The 16,100-nt window shown below is 44.5% G+C and overlaps 1 long non-coding RNA gene across 1 annotated transcript; it reads right to left on the reverse strand.

Annotated features, from left to right (window-relative positions):
* Window positions 1–4,811: 4,811 nt before the first annotated feature.
* Window positions 4,812–12,779, reverse strand: LOC132070460 (uncharacterized). Its single transcript, XR_009418003.1, has 3 exons — window positions 12,651–12,779; window positions 12,168–12,282; window positions 4,812–5,194 (listed from the first exon to the last, which is right to left on the reverse strand). It is a non-coding gene; the product is annotated as an uncharacterized LOC132070460 (long non-coding RNA).
* Between the last annotated feature and the right edge of the window lie 3,321 nt (window positions 12,780–16,100).

Here is a 16,100-nt window from a genome sequence, read left to right on the forward strand (position 1 = left end):
CAGCACTCAGACTGCACAAGCACTTGGAATGCTTGTGGGCTAACAGAAAGGTGAAACACTTTAGGCCATTAACCTTTTGGGATTGAGGGAAGAGCTCCATTCCTGCCCACAGGCTTCAGTGCAGGGAGCACAGAATCGTGAGCTGGTTTGATTTGAAGGAACCTGAAAGATCATCTGGTTCCAATCCTGCTGCCACAGCCAGGGACACCTCCCACTAGAGCAGGTTGCTCAGATCCCAATCCAACCTGGCCTTGAGCACTTCCAGGGATAGGGATGTGTCTCAGATATCTTTCTATGGAAAATCCTTTCCTGAAGATTTTTATCTCCTGAGAAGCTGAGAGGCCTCAGGAACAAAATGTAAACATTGATTATCTGCTGCTGTGGAATGCAACAGGTGCATCTGTGATTGGCCCATGTTGGATGTTTGTAATTAATGGCCAATCACAGTCAGCTGGCTCGGACAGAGAGCTGAGTCACAAACCTTTGTGAACATTCCCTCCTATTCTATTCTCTTCTTAGCTGGCCTTCTGATGACACCTTTTCTTCTATTCTTTTAGTATAGTTTTAATGTAATATATATAATAAATTAATAAATCAGCCTTCTAAAACATGGAGTCAGATCCTCCTCTCTTCCCTCAACATAAGACCCCTGTGAACACCGTCACAGGGATGAGCTGCAGGGTAGAAGGAGACTCCTGCCTTCTTGTGCCAAGCAAATTTTGAATGCTCATCTTGTGTTTGGCTCTGATCCAAAAGCCAGTGGAATCGGTCCTCTGACTATCAAAGGGCTCTTCTACTTACACAGCAGCTTGAATTATATAAATATGAGAATATGGGAAGCAAAAGGCTTTTTGAAGCTTGTCTCACTCCAGCAGACGAGAAACTGCAGACTCTGCTTCCTAAGCCCCACCAAATGAATTATCTTTGATTCTCAGCTCTGATCCCAGCACAGCATGGCCTGGCCCTCTGGCAGAGGGCTTGGGGAGGGTTAGGGCTGGTCCCCTTGCAGTGACACCCTCCAGACAGAAGCCAGAGCAAACAGACCTTCATTCCACACCAAGAGGACAGCAAAGTGAAAGGCTCAGGGAAGCAATGCAGGCAGCATCAATTTTCTGCCTGCCTGTTGTACGCACTAAAGACAAAACAGCTCCCTAAACCTCAGCCTGCTATAAAAGTGCCAAAAGCAGGAAAAGGAACAGACAGCTATTGCACTGCTATCCATAACAATTTTATGTCTCAGAATCCTCTGTGTATGAATTTTTCTTTTTTTTTTTTCTTTAATAAGTACTAGCACGCCAGAAAGTCTCATAAAAGAGAAAGAGCACCAGGGGTAATATAATACTGGGGAGAGGAATGAGTAAGAGCAAGAACTGGAAAGAGAGCTTGTTCTCAGATATCTGAGGGTGGAAACCACTTTCATTTTAATTTCCTGATTGAAGCCAACAGCCCTAATTCTTCCTTCCTCACTAATTAGACAAATAACCATGACTAAGTCAATTTGGTTGGAGACTAACTAATGAAAGAGAAAAATCCCAAATTAACATTTCCACTTGTAACATTAATTCAGGGAAAAATTAAGGTGCTTATTTTTGCATTTCTACATCTTAGCGACTTTGGGCTTCTCTTTAAAATGAAACTTAATTTAGGTTTGAATTCAGCTTCCTGAGTGTGTGTTTTCTTGGGGCTGGAGCATCCCTGTGGAGCTTTACCCGTAAGCTCAACCCTAATTCTCTCCATGCTGCTTTCTGGAGCTGTTAGCAAAGAGATGGTGCTAATAATACATGCTCAGGCCACGCACTGTGCCCAACCTTGCCAACTAATGGAGAACCCCTTGCTTTACTGCAAATAAGTGTGGTAGCAAATGGATCCATTTTCCCATTTACTTTTGGTTTTAGAGGAGCAGCATTAGCAAAGGAAGCAGATGCACAAACATCACAGGAGCTGCTGGTGAACAGGAGCACGTGGGACATTGGCTGGTGTCATCTGCCACCAAGTCACCCCTCACCTGTGCCCTCTGAAATATCACTCAGCTGCTGTGCTGGCACTGCCCTTCCACTTCTGAGCTGAAAAAATTAAAAAAAAAAAAGCAAGCTGAGTTTGAGAAGCAAAAAAAAAAAAAACAACAACCCTGATTGTGCAGTGTAAACCTACTGCAGCCAGAGAAATCTAGAGAAAGTTAATACCAAAATTAAAGGAGAAATATATTGAAAGCATGTCTAGGAAAATTACAGAGAGCTCCCAAACAGCACTGAAGTGAGAGGGAAAGCTGAGATCCATGTTTTTAGAGTACCTGTGACAATGAGTAGAAATCAGGGATCATCCCCCCACTCATCCCACCACAACCAGGGTTTTAAACACATCCAACATTACCCTGGGAGCCTCCAATAGCTCCAGCCAGTGATGGAAGATGCTAGGAGGACTTGAGAAATTACTCAATCCAACTAAATGCTTTTAAAAGGGAGATGGTTTGGTTATAAAAATATTTCTACCCGAGACTGGTAAGAGTTAAACCCCCCAGTTCTGCTCAACAGCACAGGATTTTTTAATTCTTTGCCTTTTTTTTCCCTTCCTTTGAATGGGTTTGTTTGTTTCCCCTTGGAGACTGCACACACAATACGCAGATTTTTCAATTAAGCCATTTTTTTCCACTTTTAGTCTTCAATTGAGCCCAGGTGCCAATTGTTTGCTGCTTGGTTTCTGCCTTCCCTTTCCTGCCTACAGCTTAACCCCTTTCTCTCCTTCCTGTTTTTTGGCCATCACTGGCCATGCAGATGATGCTGATGGCTGATAAATAATTACCAAACAGCTTGGGAATGGTCTGTATCAGGTATCAGTGACATTAAAAAATGCTGTATATGAACCATCCACTCATGAATTTAGCAACAGTTGGATAGTAACTAATCATCTTTCCTTTGGAGCCCTCTTCATAGCATATTTATTTATAAAGTGAAAGCATTTAAAAATAATACTACAAATCACCAACAGCCAGCTTAAATGAGCATGGAAGACTGACAAAAGACATTGAAATGTTTTTTCTTTCAAATCCCTCACGACCCCATCACGTACAGGGAGGGAGCTCAGTGAGTTTCAGCCCACAGCTGCCATCCTGTGCTCATGGACAGCAGCCTCCCCAGCTGTCCCAGCCTCTGGAAAGCGCAGAAAGAGCTTTAGACAGATCAGGGATTGAGCTAGACCCAGGCTGAGCTCAGCTCAGTCACCATGGCACTGTTAGGAGCCTTAAACCCTTTCTCTATCAGATTGATTGTGGTTGTCACTGTGCTCCCCTGCAGCCCAGCCTGACACGGTGATCACGTTTAAACATCAAACCAGAAGATAAAACAACAGATCAAACCCCTGCCCTGCCATGTGCCTCACTCTGCACCAACTGCTATGAGAGGAGGGTGAAAGACCCAGTCAGTTTTAGCTCTGTAAAGAAGCTACAGAGCAGTGATGGGTGCCTGAATCACATCCCTGCAGCCATCAGGGGAGTGAGGGCAGGGAAAAGGGAAATAAAGAAACAACAGAGCCATCAAGACTGGAGGATGTGAGGGTGAAACCAAAACTATGCTCTCCAAGAGCTGAAAGAACACATTTCTAAGAACAAGACATCCAAACTGGAATGAGGGACTTGCACTCTTTCCAGATCTTCCCAGCATCATAACCCATTAAAAAGAAAAAATAAAAGAAAAGCCATCTGTGGAAATGAGATGCTTCTTTAAGCCTTGCAGAGACTTTCCCCAGCACCACAAACCACCCTTCCTGTTGCTCTTCCTTTACCACTCAGGGCTGAGCCATGGAGACCTGCTTCTTGTGTGTGTGTGTGTGTGTGTGTGTGTGTGTGTGTGTGTGTGTGTGTGTGTGTTTCAGGGTTTTTTTTTAAAACCAAGAAAAAAAATCAATATCACATTTTAAAAAGAACCCCCAGAGATTTGGGGAAAGTGGGCATAAATGTCAAACAAAACACAAAGAAACACTGAGCCTACTGAGGGATCATACTTAGAGCAGCAGTGTTGGGAGGGAAGAAATACAGCAGACAAATTTAACACCATTTAGGAGGGTTTATACACAATGTTTTCATTGCAAGCAGCATTTAGAAGTGACAATTTAGTGATTTATCACATCCCAGCACACTCCTTCCCTGTCAAAGTGATGGGCAGAAGCAGCAGAGCAGCTCTGAACACAGTGTTCACTACCAGGCACCACCAACAAACGCAGAACAGCTCCACCCTTGGCCAACACTGTCCCCTTGGGCCTCCTGAGAAGCTGGGATTTGGGAGAAGGCCTTGCAGGGGAACAGTGTTTCAAATGTCAAAGGATTTAAAACTAGACAAGGCTGTGAAAGCTGAGGGGACCTGAAAGAATTAAAGGAGAAGGTGTCCTAGCAGAGCATCTTTGGCCAGTGAAGCCAGATAACCCTCAGAAATAATTAATGGAGGATGAGGGAGTGAAGCCCAGATGCAGGAGATGCTGCAACATGAACTCCTGCCCCACACAAGAGACCAAAAACTCCATGAAGAGCAGACAGGATCTGACCACAACACCTGCCTTGGCCAAAGCTGCTCTTCATTTTTCAAGAGCCACACAGAAACATTGTCTATTTATGATCACTTCTCTCACCAGAAATCAGCACAGGATCCCAAAACTGAAGGAGAAGCCTTGTGTAGACAATTCCTCCGTCAAGGCTCAGCTCCAGTACCAGGCTCAAGACCTGGCATGCACATGCAATTGGCAGGGAGCAGCAAATCAAGTGAAAGAAGGGTATTTTTTTTTCAGCTGATTGTTTAGGAATTTACTTGGAATAAGCTTCTTCCCCAAGAGGGATTTCAATTCTACACATGCACAGAGAGGAGAGAACATTAATGCAGCGTTAAGACAGCTCCGTGTGCTGAGAGCAGCGTGCACAGGCTGAGCAGAAGGCCACTGGAGTTCTGTGACACCCAAAACTGGGTGTTAGCAACTTTTCAAGGACTGAGCTGTGAAGTGTCCAATGACAACAGCAACCTTGCCCCTTGCAAACTGGCCCAGCAGACACAATTCCCCCAAGGGAATTGTTGTTCCACCATGTCACAGGACAGATCTCCTCACCCCTTGGTGGGGGGACTGGAATGCTGCTGGTGCCATCAAGGGACACACTCACATCAGCTCCTCCCTGGGAGCTCCAAGGGACAGGAATTGTTTCTCTTTAAAGGTGGTCCTTTGTGAAATAAAATTAAAAAAAAAAAAAATCAACAACTGTGGCATCCTAAAACCAAGGTGTGACAGTGTTCATAGGGGTCTGAGGATGAGGGAAGAGATGAGGATCGGACTCCGTGTTTCAGAAGGCTGATTTATTATTTTATGATATATATTATATTAAAACTACACTAGTTTTAATATAATATATATATCATAAGGATTTCATCAGAAGGCTAGCTAAGAATAGAATAACAAAGAATGATAACAAAGGTTTGTGGCTGAGCTCTCTATCTGAGCCAGCTGGGCTGTGATTGGCCATTAGTTACAAACATCCCACACGGGCCAATCACAGATGCACCTGTTGCATTCCACAGCAGCAGATAATCAATGTTTTCCTTTTTTATTCCTGGGGCCTCTCAGCTTCTCAGGAGGAAAAATCCTAAGGAAAGGATTTTTCATAAAAGATGTCTGTGACAACAAGATATGTTCAGATAACACCCTCTGGCTCTGTTTTCCATGCAGGTTTCAGGTGGGCTTTGCTTTCAGGATCCTGCCTGGTTCTAGGCATTCCATAGCTCTGGTGATTAATTAAAGCATGTTACAACTGGGATTTGAGCTTCTGTTGAATTTGCGGTTTTTATTGACCCATCCTGACCAACTTGTGCGATCCATGGGCTTGGGAGCCATCAGTAAAATGGTTCATAAAATATTAAGGGTGCTGCTTCCCAATGACATGGGAGAGCTGTGGGAACTGAACTGGCACCAGGGTATCATTAACTCAGATAAAAGGTTAGATCATTCTGTGTCCAAGCAAAATAGGGGTGCAGAACAGCACTGGGTCTTCAGTGGCCAATGCATTTTGGAAACAGGCTAACATATGGAGCCTTTCAGAAGACTCTGAATCCAAAGCCATGTGTGGATGTAATTTAATGTGCAGTGCTTTATGCAATTATACCTACAGATGCCTAAGTGAGAATTTAAATTAGCATTAACTTGATAGCTTCTGCTGAAGGCAGAAAAATGCAAGCGGGTGCTGGGCAGATTTTCCTGTGAAGCTCTGCTGATCCCCATCAGCTCCTGGGGCACTGCTCCAAATGCAAACCCTGGGGATCTTTTCAGCAATCAGGCCCATTCTCTGCACAAGTGGGTTCAGAAATGAGAATCCATCTCTGTACCAACACCACCTCTACTGTGCCAAGTGGCATTTGGGCATCAGAGAGAATGATGCTCAAACAAGAGGACCCCAACCCCTGGGTTCATAAAAGGGTAATCTTCACCCAGAAATTCTTACAAATCCATAAATACCCCTCTTCTCCTGCCCAGAAGCCCTAAAGGAGACAAATTATCAAACAACACATGGGCAAGGATCAGTGCCTCATGGTTCTTCTGCATTGAACCACAACACATCTGCTGTCCTTGGTGCTCCTTGGATGGTCAGCACCCAAACCCCACCACACATCTGCTGTCCTTGGTGCTCCTTGGATGGTCAGCATCCAAACCCCACCACACATCTGCTGTCCTTGGTGCTCCTTGGATGGTCAGCACCCAAACCCCACCACACATCTGCTGTCCTTGGTGCTCCTTGGATGGTCAGCATCCAAACCCCAGCAGGACTCAAGGACTCGACAGGATGTGTCTCTTTTAAACACTGAGGTTTGCACACAGAGCTTGTTGCAACTTCAAAGCTGCCCACACCCCAAATGCAACCTTTACTCTGATCTCAACAAACCATGGAACTTTTTCATCTACCCTGCCACCCTGATTTTTCAAGTTTTTCTAAGCCTTCTGATGTTTACGTTTTTGCAACAAACTTTCTCACGCACGTCCTGTAAATAACTTATTGTTTTGCATTCTTTTATGGAAGAGGAGAAATTTGATGGACAGTCCAGTGGCACTGGAGAGGTGGCACTGTCACCCTCCAACCCACTGCCACTTTTGGAAATCTATAAGTGTTGGAGTCCAAAAATATATTTCCCTTTTTCACCTTGAGAGCAGCGGTGTGTGCACACTGTGTTGTTTCACATCCTATAGTGACACTACCCAAAGGAATTTCAGATTCCTCCAAACCAAAAAATTAGGATATTGTTCTCTGGCTGTGGTGACTGCAGAAGCCTGCAATAGCAGAGAGGTTTTCTCCCTGTCACTAATGAGTATTAGGAGGGCTGGCTTCCTGATGAGCCAGACATGTTGGCAGCAAACACAGCATAAAAATGATTGAGAAGCATCCTGACACCCTAATTTTATGGAAAAAAAGCAACAGGACACAGAATCAGCTATGACAGGGGAATTATCAGCTGGGGAGGGCACCATTGGTGCAGAAGCAGCAGCAGGCTTGGATCCTTCTCTCCCAAAAGCACGTGCAGGTCAATAAACTGAGCTATGCCAGGGCATTGCACCTCTGGCCATCTCCCCACTGGGCAGGAGGCAGACTGACCCAAAGGCCTGCATGTCACCTGTGAAACAGCAGATTTCATCTTCCCCATCTGCTGCAAGAAAACACCTGATGAGCTGGCTCACTGCACAGCTGCACACATCACCTCTGTAATCCAATGCTTGGAGCAGTTCCTCCCTTCAGCAGCTCTCAGGATTGGAACTGGAAGGCTGAAAGGTTTTTAAAGCACCTGGGAAGCATTTCTGGGGCTCTCATCTGCCTGAGGAATGGCACAGCTCAATGAGCACACACCATCAATCCCATAATCCAGAGACTGAATTTTCCTCTCAGCACAGAGCAGGTTGAGAGGCACAACTGCTTTGTGTGAAAAACAGATTGTAAATTATTATTTAAAGGAGTGGTATTAAGACAAGCCTTACTCTTGTACCCAGAGAGGGGACAGAGAATGTTCCCTCCTTTCCTGGCATCTCCTCTGGGATCATCTATAAGACATTTCTGCAATTTGGGTGTTGTAGCTCCTGGATTTCTGTGGAGAAGCTCAAGCAGCAATAGTGCAGCAAGACTCTCATCTCAAGGCAGCAAAGTTCATATCCCAAAACTCACCACAGTAAATTCTCAAACTCACTAAAATGTTTCAAGCCTCTTCATTTCCCCCACTGTGAAAGAATAATATGACCTTGGAGAGCTGCTTTGTAGTTGGGTTTTCTTTGTTGCTCAACAACAAAGGAGCAGCTGTTCAGGTTTGTTTTTTTTTTTTTTTTTTTTTTTTTTTTGGTTTTATGTTTTTTGTTGGGGTTTTTTTTTGTTTTTTTTTGTTTTGTTGGTTTTTTTTTGTTGCTGCTGTCTTTCGTTGCAGGAACGTGTGTACTGAATATTTAGGACACATTATCTGAAAATAAAATGAGCAAACACATGATGCCTCCCAGAGTGAGGCAATTCTGCAGTTCCCATTTCCCAGTGCTTGTTGCAGGAAGGTGCTGCAGTGCTCCCATGGCTGGAAACGCCTTGCTCAGGAGCACAGGAGGGACGCAGCTTCCTTAACTCTGACCGGGTTTTAGCGTGGTCATGGGTAAAGAAAAAAAACTCAACTACCTAAAATACCGTAAAGTACGCAGATCGCGCAATTTACGTAAATTGCGTAACTCACGCAAATTGAGCAATTTACGCAATTCGCGTAAAGTGCGCAATTTGCGTAAAACACGCAATTTACATAAGTTACGTCATTTGCGGAACTCCCGCAGTTTACGTAAATTACGCGAATTGCGTGTCTTACGCGATTTGCGCAACTTGGCTAACTCCTTGCTCAGGAGCGCAGGAGGGGCTCAGCTTCCTTAATGATGCAAAGCTGTGTTTCATGTCAGGTACAAACAGGCGGCGTGTGTGGACCCCGACAATGGGAGAGCTGTGAATTCTAATAATAACTGAGGAAAGTAAAGCATGGAAAAAGGCCTTTGAACCTGTCTTTCGTTTGCAATTAACCCTAGTTGATTTAGGAGCATTGGAATTAAGGTGTTAAAGATGTTGCTTTTTGCTTGCATTTAATCCATAAAAAAGGCCTGCAATAATAACCTTTTGAGGTATAATTTTAGAGTATTACTTGCATCCTTGAAACTATAGCTTTGGAATATATATAAAGGAAATATGCTTATCTGACACCTTATTGAAGCAGAGAAAAACAGCTTGAGAAAGGAAGATGAACATCACCTCAAGGGTTTATGGTTTTGACCAAAGGGAAGCTGGACATCACTAAAAGGTGGACCCACATCTGGGGAGCTGGACTTCACCAGATGGGATTTATCTTTCTTCTTTTGGAAACTGGACCATCACCATCTGGGGATAGTCCTTTGAGATACCTCCTGAGAAATAAAAATCACAATACTGTATAAAATCACAATAGTGTATAGAATTGTGATGTAATAATTTGGAACAAAAATTGCTGATGAGTAAAAGATTGGAAATAGAAACTGCTCAAAAAACCCGATGGGTATCCCTATAAATACCTGTAAGCCTCAACTATGGATGTGCAGGTGGAGGGAAAATTTCCCCCACTGTACTGAGCGCTGTATTGCTCATACTTTACCATATTAAATAATAAATTGATTGCTGCTTGAGTATTGGCCTAGTCACACTTCTTATTCATAACAACTCTGACCAGATTTTAGCATGGTGATGCCTCCTCTCCCAGCCTTTTATATTTTTCCTGGCTATAATGCACAGCTGCACAACATTGCAGCAGAATACTTTTACCACCTTTTTTTTTTAATCAAAGTGGAAAGCTGAGGGTGTTTTGCAAGGTGAGGGAAGGAGCATTTCACTGCTGGTTTTGGAAGCCCACAAGCCTCACATGACATTTTAACCTTTTAACTCCTGGGGGCTGCCATGAGTTATCCAAGGTGTCAGCAGAGCTGGAGGCTGCAGCACAGCTCTGCCCCTGAGGAAAGGAGGACTCTCACCTGAGTATGTGGCACAGAAAAGCTCAAAAATCCTTCAGGGAGGAGAAATAAAGAAAAGGCAGAGAGAGAAATGTGCACCACAGACACTACCTGCTAGCAGGCTAAGAGCTCCCACTCCTCCTCCTTTGGAAAAGCTCTCCTCAAAAGGTGAAAAACATCTTTCTGTATTTATCTCACTCACTGAGCAGGGAAATGTGCCCCTGACCCGGCTTTGTTTACCCAGGACATGCTAGGGAGGGAGGTTTTAATCCAAACACAGTGCTGAAAATAGGATGGATGATTAAATTGCTGACATAGCACCCCATTTGTGTCTCTAAAGGTTGAGTGTCATTTTCTGCCTTTCATAATTGCTCTGTCTATCCCTTTCTGCCTTTTCCAGTGCATTTGCTCTTCCTAATCTGGCCTCAGCTTCCTAAAGATGGCTTTTTATTGATTCCAGACTTTCTGTTCACTCCAGAGGGTGCAAAATTGGTCAGCAATGCTTTGTCCCTGATAAATGTATTTTTTTTTTTCCAGTTTTGACACATACAGTATAAGCACAGGATGGAAACCTAATCCCTGCTGCCTGGCAAGCGGTGCTGGCACCTCTGGTCTCATCCAAACAAACACACACACGAGGAAATGGGTCCTGACAGCCTCCTGCTCAGTGCAGAGCTGCACATCCTTAGAATGAAAACCAGGCCACCCTTCAAGTCCTGCTGGGTCTATGCAGACATCTTTTATGGAAAATCCTTTCCTTAGGGTTTTTCCTCCTAAGAAGCTGAGAGGCCTCAGGAACAAAATGTAACATTGATTATCTGCTGCTGTGGAATGCAACAGGTGCATCTGTGATTGGCCCATGTTGGATGTTTGTAATTGATGGCCAATCACAGCCCAGCTGGCTCAGACAGAGAGCTCAGCCACAAACCTTTGTTATCATTCCTTTCTGTTCTTAGCTAGTCTTCTGAGATGAAACCTTTTCTTCTATTCTTTTAGTATAGTTTTAATGTAATATATATAATAAAATAACAAATCAAGCCTTACGAACACGGAGTCAGATCCTCATCTCTTACCTCATGCTAAGACCCCTGTGAACACCGTCACAGACTCTGCTCACACCAAACATGAATCTCTTCCCTCTGCTGAAGGCAATTTTTCCTGACCAGAGTTCTGGATCTGGGCAATGAGGTGGAATAGAAAAGTGTTGAGGAGTCTTACATCAGTTTAGATGGAAGGATTGGCACTTGAAGGGAACAGATTCATCTTTGCAAGAGCCAAAACCATCCCTTGGCTCCTGCCAGAGCAACCTGCTGCACCTGAATCCCTTCCTCTGACATGTACAAAACTAAAGTGACTTAACTGATGGCACTGAAACAGAAATGGGCACAACTGAGACCTGGATCTCTTCTCTAACAACCTTGGACCCTGTGATGAATGAGGCATGGGTGACATGAGCTGTGCACAGAACACACTTCAGAGCCTTTCAGAAACACTGGAGCAGTTTTTGCGGCCAGGCATTGCCTGGGCAGGAGTGTCAGAGCATCCCCACTGCCTCCCTCCTTCCCATCCACCAGGACGTGCCACGTTGTCTCACCTGACCCTATGTCAGGCAATTTTATTCCTTAAATACGTTATTAATTTCATTTGGTTTGATGTTTGGGAGATTTCTGGTTTTTTTTAAACCCCACCTAAAGCCAAGAGTGGCTTAGAGAGAAGACAATCACTGCTTGCACAGAAAGACAAATGGGCCAGAGGGGATCATTCTGATACTCTTGCCACCTCCCAGCAAGGTCTGAACAGTCTACAGTAAATAAAGTCCAATCTTAAACTCCTAAGAACACCTGACTCTAAAATGGCAGGGCTTTGACAAGGAGTCACCTTCTCTGGTGTGGATGTCCCAGGAATGGAAGTACCAGACAGAAAGGCTCTACATATTAATATTAAAAAAAAAAAAAAGTAGGCTTGAAAGGCCAATATTCAATATGCATCAAATTCATAGATTCAAGTTTTTCCCATTATTTTAAGAAGTTAATCCCAGCCACCACTGAATGTCTAGAAGAAGGTAAGAACACCAGGGACCAAGGTCAGACTTCTCTAAACAACACATTCCAGAGCCTCACCACCCTCATAGTGAAGAATTTCTTCCCAATATCCAATTTAAAGCATACCTTTGCCGGTTTAAAGCCATTCCTCCTTGTCCTACAACTGCATGGGCCTGTAAAAAGTCCCCTCTCCAGCTCTTCTGTACCCCTTTAGGTGCTGGAAGGTGGAACCATAAAAACCCTTAAAGGAACAGAAATAAATTTAAAAAATAAAATAAATAAGTGAAAAAAAAAAATTAAAAAAATTGAAAACACCAGCAAAGACATAGGAGCCACCCAGCAACCTCAGATGTCCCTCCCTGCCAAGGGCCTGGGGGAAGGAGCCCACACAGCAGGAGTGGGGCAGGGAGAGCAGCACAGCCAAAGCTCTCACTGCTGATGGGGGCAGCTGAGCCAATTATTACTTTTTTGGACACCTTATCTGCCTACTCTGCCCAGGACATGGCCCAGCAACAGGCGAGCTGGCATCAACCCTGCTTGCCCCGGAGCGGAACCCATCAGAGTCATTCCCTGAGCTGCCCCAGGAGGAGCTCCAGAGCCAAACCTTACCTGTGCTGTCATCTCATTGCAGGGGTCCCATATTGCTGTCTCCTTAGCATAAAAGTTCCAGACCTTCCTGGTGTTTCTCCTGGGCAGCTCCTCAGAGCACTGACTCTTTCTGCCTCACAAAGGAGCCACTGACCCCAGTTCCCTCCTCACCCAGCCACCCCACTCTTTTATAGCCTCTTCGTCTCACTGGTTACAGCTGGGGCCTGCTAAAGTCAGGCCTGTTCCTAATCTTTGATAATGGGCCCAGCTGCAGCTCCTTAGGGCTGAGATTACTTTCTACACTCTCTTTATTTTCTTATATTCTATCCCCCTGCATAGCTACAGGCAGGGTTGAGGGTTTTTTCCTTCCTGAACATTCACAGAGCAGCAAGGCTGGGAGGTTTTTCCTGTGGGTGGTCACTGAACCTCGGCCATGCCCAACCCGCCCTTCCCAGCCTGCCCATGGACAGAGGAGCTGGCAGCACACAGCTCCCCTCAGCCCATGGGGATCTTCAGAAACAGCTCTGTGCTGCCCATGCCCAGGGCTGAGCCCTGCCTGGGGCCCACCCAGGGACCTCTTGGAACCCAGGGAATTCCTCTGGCTGCCCTGGAGGGCTCCAGACCCTGCCTGGGGGGCTCAGAGACCTTGGCACGGAGCCCAAGACCCCTGTGCCTTGGATTTAGCCCTTGGAAAAAACAATCACCAACCTTGTATGAGGATTTACAAGCCATGAAAGTTTAAGTAGAATGGTAGTGAATTGATCACAGAGTGAAAAATAGATTTTGAAGTTTTTAGAATGGGGGTTCAGAGGGCAAGATGGAGGAATCTGGGCGTTTCCAGCCTTTCTCCTTCTTCTTCTTCTTGGCCTCAACCTTTTGCTGTGATGGTGGCACTTCTGGATTGGTTTAATGTAGAAACTCACTCGCAAGGAAAAATCCTTCAAAAGCATTTTTTCTATTTTTATCCTCTGAATGTCCAACTCCTTTTGCTAAATTTCTACAGATTTGATCTCACATTATCATTTCTGACCAGTGCAGAGACAAATGGTGAAACATTCCTGAGTTATTCTTACTCTTCATCTTACGGAAGCACCAGCCAGCCCTAAATTTGCATGATCTAACCCAAGTAGACATTTCACAGAAAATCACTTTCTATAGCAACATTGAAAAACTATAGATTGAGGTAAAACCATCAACTTTCTGCCCTCCCTGGTGCAAAGTCACATGTTGGTTGAAGAGCATCCCACTGAGTTTTCTAAAGGTGTGTAAATGTGTCATCTGGAGCACAGGAGATAAAGCAGGGTTAAAACATTGAGCAAAACTGAAGTTAACAAGCACAAGCTTCATAAACCTTGCAATAGAAGCTTGCAGAAACCTTTCAAGGCTCATCCAATCAAGCCCTGTGGCACTTTGTTCTTCCCCCTCCTCTCCAATCTCCATCTGTCTGAACCAGCATCAGCAGGAAATTTTGCATGGAAGCTTGCCAGATCAAATAGCTCTATCATCTGCCATTAGTTTTAGAGAGTTCTTCAAAAATATGTCAAAAATCTCTGTTATTTTTTAGCTGTGTCCTAAGTTAGGGATGCGCCAGGTCTTGTGTCTTTGTCTCACAACGAGGTGATTCATGTGTGCTTTAATATCCCATGTGCAAATATTCCCAATCTGCACTCTGCCCTCCTCACCTCATCCTGTACTGAGAGCTGAAAATGCTCCTGCTTGTTGGAAATGCCAAAAAGTTCTTTAATTTATCTAAATCTACCTCACTGCTGTCTGGATTGTCCCAAAACCTCCAGATAGAGCTGTCTCACAAGGCTGAGTGGGCTTGAGCTTCAATCCTTGGCTGGGTCAGACTTTGATATCCCTGTGCAGTGGCTGACACCAACAGGAGTTTGTCACCACGAGCTGGGGTGGCCACTGACCTCCTGGTGCCTTGTTTTACAAATAAATGATATCCCTTTGATATCCCTTCCCACAGCATGGCACATGTCATTAGTGTGCACATAAATGCTTTGAAAAAGAAAAAATCCCTTTAATTTGACACCTGGTAGATTTATTTCCATGAGGATGGAGAGCTCCTCAAACAAGGGCTGTCTGTGTGGGTCAAGGTGCATTTTTTTTATTGCTGAGGTTTTTAGGAGATGTGTGCATTTTCCTCTAGAGTGTCTTTGCAGCCTTGATTAAATTACAAGGACTGTGCTCTGTTGCTGGAGCAGATCCCACCCAGAAGAGTTCCAAAGTGAAAGAAACTTCACGTTCCTGGGGTGAAATGTCCCATTCTATTATTTGGTACTTGGAAGGCTACCTGGAACATTCTCATAGGATCATGGAAAGGAAAGGACCTTAAAGATAATCCAGTTCCAGCCCCCTGCCATGGGCAGGGACACCTTCCTTCCACCAGAGTAGCTCAGAGCTCCATCCAGCCCGGCCTTGAACAATTCCAGGGGTGGAACATGCACAGCATCCCTAGGCAACCTATGCTGGTGCTTTTGATCAAGGCAGGGACACACAGAATTGCTGGGAACTTGCAGAGAAATGCAGGAAAATCAGATTCATCACATTTGACGTTTACCAAACGTCCCCACTATGGACAATCAGGGCATCAATAAGGCAGCAGAAGGTGAAATGATAGAAATCAATCTGCCTCTCATTAGTGGGGTGAATAGAAGTGCTCTGGGGTCAATGGGGGGCTGAGGAGATGAGTTAAGAGCTGGTTAAAAGAGGGATAAGAGAAGGATGTTTATACTTTGTTGTCAGACAGTTTGCAATAAGCTTTGGAGGACTTTTGGATAACGGTGCCTGAAGTGAACACTGTCAGGTACACTTGAGTACAAACTCAATAGAAGGAGCTCAGGGAAAAGTTATGTGTGAGGCAGGTGCCTTCATGTTTTTAGAGATGTTTCAAATAAGAACCACACATTTAAATAAGAACACACCTTCCACCAGACCAGGCTGCTCAGAGCTCCATCCAGCCTGGCCTCGAGCAATTCCAGGGGTGGAACATGCACAGCATCCCTAGGCAGCCTATGCTGGTGCTTTTTATCAAGGCAGGGACACACAGAATTGCTGGAAACTTGCAGAGAAATGCAGGAAAATGAGAATTCATCACATTTGACGTTTACTGAACCTGACAGCATCTCCTTAAATTTGTAGAGAGAACATTTTTCAGAGTAATGAATTTTATTGGGTGCTCTTTATTAATACAGCAGCGACTTTTCTTTCTGTATTTTTTAATAGTCAGGAAATGTCATTTTTGATCTACACTTTAATAATGAGTGGAATATAATTCCCAATGAGAAGTGCCAAGGAGGGCACTTATGTGAGGCTGTTCTGCCTCGAGCACTAATGAAGGATGAGATGGTGCAGCAGGCACAGTTGTGTTATGTGCAATGATACAAATTGAATGTGTGTAATGTAATTATTTGTGGTGTAACACAACTGCTGCACAAATAGTGCTGCTGGCAGTAAATGCTG

The sequence above is a fragment of the Ammospiza nelsoni genome, chromosome 3 (assembly GCF_027579445.1).
Source record: "Ammospiza nelsoni isolate bAmmNel1 chromosome 3, bAmmNel1.pri, whole genome shotgun sequence".
Taxonomy (NCBI): Eukaryota; Metazoa; Chordata; class Aves; order Passeriformes; family Passerellidae; genus Ammospiza; species Ammospiza nelsoni.